Source organism: Myotis yumanensis, unplaced genomic scaffold (assembly GCF_028538775.1).
Source record: "Myotis yumanensis isolate MYYU_CA2020_CCGP unplaced genomic scaffold, mMyoYum1.0.hap1 SCAF_1, whole genome shotgun sequence".
In the NCBI taxonomy this organism is placed as follows: domain Eukaryota; kingdom Metazoa; phylum Chordata; class Mammalia; order Chiroptera; family Vespertilionidae; genus Myotis; species Myotis yumanensis.
This window is the reverse complement of record NW_027223752.1, coordinates 166,914,859-166,920,657: the sequence shown is the minus strand read 5'-3', so window position 1 is coordinate 166,920,657 and position 5,799 is coordinate 166,914,859.

Genomic DNA, 5,799 nt, shown 5'->3' with positions numbered 1-5,799 from the left:
ATATTTAATTTTACTTTTTCAGTCTGTATTAGGCAGCTCTTGTTTCTTTGTGGGAAATGTTTAATATTGTTATGGGGAAATTGAGATATTCTTTTCCCACTGGGTGCTATGGGTGGGGTCCTTATGATATCTCAAGAGAAATAATTTCCTGAGACTCATAAAAGAGAATGAGTGAGTTTTATGTGCATGCAATGATATCTCGGCAGTTCCAAAGTACCATTCCAGTCATAGATGAAATGTATCTTGGGTTTCAATAAAGTTAAAATCAAAGCCAGTGTCCAAAGTTTCCATTCCATGTTGCAGCCAGAGCCAGTGCAGCATCAGGCTAGTTGCAGTCCATTAGTCCATTGTACTTAGGGGTCCCCATGGCTGTGGGCCATATGGGCGAATGTCAGGAAGCAGGAGGAGAGAGCCCCACAAGCCAGGAGTCAAGCACAGCATGCCAAGAGAGTGAACTCCTTTGTTCAGGGGATTTAATTTCCCAAATTTCATGGCCTTGCAGTGGCCACACCCATTTTGGCCAATGACCTTTTCTCAGCTGTGATTGACAGGCAAGTACCTTCCTGATGTCACCCCAACTTTACTGGGCATGTGTCTATTCTCCTTCCTGTCCATTCCCTTCCCCAAGCAACCTATGGAGAATAGACCAGTAGTTCTATGGGGAGTGTAAAGCTTTAGCTTTCTGGCAAAGCTGCCCAAATGACATGCCACCTATAATATTTGGTCTTCCCCTTGCTCCTTTTCTGTTATTAATTATTTAATTACAACAGTATCAATATGAATACTCAATATTAATTAAGAACTTAACCATGGATCATTATTGTTCTAAATGATAGATCTCATAAACACCACCACGCACACACACACACACACTCACACACACACACACACACACACACAAGCATGTGCACATGCATCTATATGTGGCTAAATAGATCATTTGAATGTATGCTAATATATTTATGTGTATGTGTATATATATATATATATGATTAATAAATGATACAAGAATAAACTCTTTTGTGTATTCACATCTGTAGACCTACTTTTTACCTACCCTGTATTATAACAGATGTCGTGTGTGTGTGTGTGTGTGTGTGTGTTGCCTTCTCTTGTTTCTTTTAACAGTCCTAGTGCCCAGCACATAGTAGATGTCCAAGAATGTTTGTGAAGGGCTGCAGAATGATGGGGATGAGATAGAATAACACAGGATTTTTGAGAAGAGAATTTAAATCATATCACCATGGCTATAAATTTTAAGTCACCATAAAAGATTTTCCAACCAAATATAAACCATTACCTTCTGTTGCCTTTCAACAGTACAAGGAATGTAAATTAACAATCTGCCTGTTACTAATATAGTTGTTCAAATTGAGGGTTTATTCAGTGATGCATGTAAAAGGAGCCAAATTTAAAGTATCTTTGAAACCCTAGATTTGTGGCAATAAGAATAGCAAGAATTGAAAAGTATTTAGAGGCACTTAAGACATTTAAAAGTTTTGTGTGTTTTTTCAAAATTGTTAAAATTTAGTTTGAGTTATTTTTCTTTAAAAGTTGATGCCTAACTAGAAACTATTAGTCAAAGGAAGAAATAACTCCTAAAAACTCCCCTTTGAGAAATACCTGTGGAATAGTTTAGACATAAATTTCTGGTGTATAAAATATATGCAGGGTATCTACCTAAAATTATGATTTGTATATTTTTAATGCCCAATCATATTTCACTATCAATTTAGAATTTGACTCAGCAGGAACATTCCCTAATGTACTCTATGCCCATACAGTTGTGCTTTTTTCCTGTAACTAATAATCTTTTATCCCTTTGCCCATTTATTCATGTTGAGCCCATCTACCAGTTTGCATCTTGTTACCAATTTTATATATTACCTATATTATGTATTTGTTTTATCTTTTACTATTCAATTCAGAAAAAACATAGACAAGCAAAAATATTAGTATAGTTGACACTTGAATAATGGAAAGATTTGGGGCACCAACCCCTGTGCAGTCAAAAATCCACATATAACTTTTTAAAAAATATATATATTTTTTATTGACTTCAGAGAGGAAGGGAGAGGGAAGGAGAGATAGAAAACATCAATGATGAGAGAGAATTATTGATTGGCTGCCTCCTGCATACCCCTTCCTGGGGATCGAGACCACAACCTGGGCATGTGCCCCTGACCAGAATCAAACCCAGGACCCTTCAGTCCACAGGCCAATGCTCTATCCACCATACCAAACCAGCTAGGGCCACATATAACTTTTTACTCCCCCCAAACTTAACTATATTTTTCCCTTTTCATCCCATGGGGGATGGATTTCAGGACCAAAATATGAGGATGCTCAAGTCTCTCATATAAAATGCTGTGGAACAACGCATATCGTCAGCCCTGTGCATCTGCTGTCCAATCCACAAATGTGAAACCTGGGGATATGGAGGACCGACTGTATGTTATTGAAAAAATCCACATATAAATAGGCCTACACAGTTCAAACTCATAGTGTGCAAGGGTCTACTGTACACAGATACTGATTAGTGGTTAACTTAATATATACATTTTGGTTAGGAAAAATAGAATTTCTTTTTGCTTTTTTTTTAAAAGAAAAAATAAGCATTTTTGTTATTGTTATTGCTATTGTTATACTTTGTTTTTTTCTTGAAAATAAACCTACATACAGCTTTAGAAATCAAGTTACTGCATAGCAGTGTACTTTTCAGAGAAAGATACTACTAGTCTTTGGGATAAAGAGATAACCATTTAGCCCAACTAGTGTGGCTCAGTGGTTGAGCATTGACCTATGAATCAGGAGGTCATGATTAGATTCCTGGTCAGGACACATACCCAGGTTGCAGGATCGATCCCCAAAGTGTGGCATTCAGGAGGAAGCCGATCAATGATTCTCTCTCTCCCTCTCCCTTCTTCTTCAAAATCAATAAAATTATATTTTTTAAGAAGAGAGATAACCAATTATATAAAAGTTGCACCACAGTAGAAGGCAGGTCAACCTAAGCTCCAAATGAGATGTGAGAAATGAAATTGCATCTACCTTTTGATGTTGTATGGTAATAAAATGATAGATACGTTTCTTTAAGAACAAGCTTATATTTTTTCAGAATTACTCTGACCACAGTAAAGAACAACTTCACCAGGCAGAGGACTGCCTTGTGTTATTCCAACTCATTTTTTCCAATTAAAAATATTCTCAAGATATAATCCTTCCAGATATGTTTGTATAGTAAGCAATAATACCTGTTTTGTCTCTCAATCCTCACACTCAATATTTTGGTTCATAACAAAACAAGGATTTTTAGCTAAGACTGAGACAAGAATCAGCAGTTGTGGGCTGCATTTCCAAATTATTTGTATTTAGTGACAAATGACATTTCCTGAAAATAAACTTTAAACATCAAGGAAGGATACATAGCCGATATTTTCTGTCAAATGGCCCCATTGCTCAAGAATGGAGACGCTTTGGATCAAATCCGGCTTTAGGAGCATCTGTTGTAGAGGTAATGGATAACATTCATTCATGTGGTGGCATGGCACCACCAACTTGGCTATTGTACACTTGTGATCATCTTGAAAATATATAGTATTTTTTTCCAAAAAAACATAGTAAGGCAGTGACAAATCATTTTAGGGATAAATATGACATTCCTAAAAAGAACAAGAATTTACTAGTATGTTCTGAGTCCAGGAAGAAATTAGGATGGAACTAAAAGAAAGAAGTTTACATTTTTTCTAGTAATGCCACTCCACTCTTCTTCATTATGGAAATTCACAAGCCAGGAAATTATATTATTTTACTTTCTCTAGTTGTGTCAGAATAACAATTGAGTAGATACAGTTTTAGCTCTCTCACCAGCTGGCACTGTCACTAACATGCTGTCAGCTACCTTTTTTTGAGTGAATGGACAGATTGTTAAAATGTTGTTTTTTCGTTAGCTATTAATTTAACTTTGAAAAAGAATGTAAAATTCAGTAATAAAGAGTACTTTGTAAAAACTGAGAAGGGACATTCTCTGCTGACAAAAAAAAGATATATAGTAATTAACCCTTTGTTGCAACCGGTTAGATGGTACTGGTAACTTCTAAAGGAAAAGATTCATTTCTCATTTATCTTTGCTTCATAAATGTTTAACATATACCACATAGCTGTTTAATGCCTAACAAATTAAATGGGTAGAAGTATAATCACAAGTTTTTTTAATTGATTAAGAGGTTTGAAAGGTATATGTAGAGATTCTAATGGTTCTTATGGTCCCAAATTCATGTTTTTAGTTTGTTTGTTCGGTGTGTGTGTGTGTGTGTGTGTGTGTGTGTGTAAAATCCTCACCCTAGGATAAGCTTAGAGAGAGTAAGGGAGAGAGAGGGAGAGAGAGAGAGAGAGAGAGAGAGAGAGAGAGAGAGAGACATCAATGTGAAGAAGAAACATTGATTGGTTGCCTCCTTTTGTAGGCACCCTGACTAGGGCCAGGGATTGAACCCCCAACCTAGGCATGTGCCCTGACTGGGTTTTGAACCTGGGACCTTTCAATGTACCGGATAATACTCCACACTGGCCAGGTCTTGCTTTCATTTTTTGCCTATTGTGAATAATGTTGCTATGAGTATTCATGCAGAAGTTTATGTGTGATATATGTTTTCTTTTTTTAATTTAATCTTTATTGTTGAAAGTATTACATATGTCCCACTTCTTCCCCCCTTGAACCCTTCTAGCTGCCTCCGACCCAGGCCTTCACCACCCTATTGTCTATGTCCTTTGGTTTTGCAGATATGCATACAAATTCTTTGGTTGATCTCTTCCCACCCACCCACCCACTACTATCTTCCCTCTGAGGTTCCACAGTCTGTTCCATCTTCCCTGTCTCTGGATCTGTTTTTATTCATCAGTTTATTTTGTTCATTATATTCCATATATGAGTGAGATCAGGTGATACTTGTCTTTCTCTGACTGACTTATTTCACTTAGCATAATATTCTCCGGGTCCTTCCATGCTGTCTCAAAGGGTAAGAGATCCTTTTTTCTTTTTCTTTTTTTCTTTTTTTTTTTTTTACAGCTGCATAGTATTCCATGGTGTAAATGCACCACAGTTTTTTTATCCACTCATCTGCTGATGGGCACTTGAGCTGTTTCTAGTTACAATTTAGCCATTGTAAATTGTGCTGCTATGAACATAGGGGTGCATCCATTCTTTCTGATTGGCGTTTCAGATTTTTCTCTTAGGTATATACTTACAAGTGGAAGTACCAGGTCAAATGATAATTCTGTGTTTAACATTTTTTAGAAATTGAAAAATTTAATTATGATGTGTCTTGGTGTGGTCCTCTTTGGATTCCTTTTGTTTGGGGTTCTCTGCGCTTCTTGGACCTGTAAGTCCATTTCTTTCACCAGGTGGGGGAAGTTTTCTGCCATTATTTCTCGAAATAGGTTTTCAATATCTTGCTGTCTTTCATCTTCTGGCACCCCTATTATTCTGATGTTGGTACGCTTGAAACTGTCCCAGAGGCTCCTTACACTATCTTCACACTTTCGGATTCTTTTTTCATTTTGCTTTTCCAGTTGGGTGTTTTTTGTCAAATCTTTGGTTTGATTCTTGTGCTCCTCTGGTCTGCTATTGGGTATAATATTCTTTATTTCAGTCCGTGTATGCTTACTTTCTAATTTCTTTATCGTAGCATCGAGGGTCTCATTAGTTTTCGTGAGGCTCTGCACAAGTTTATAGCAAGCCCTCAAAATTGCGATTCTTAGCTCCATATCCTCCATTTCTGTCATGTTTTTTTGTCTCCGCAT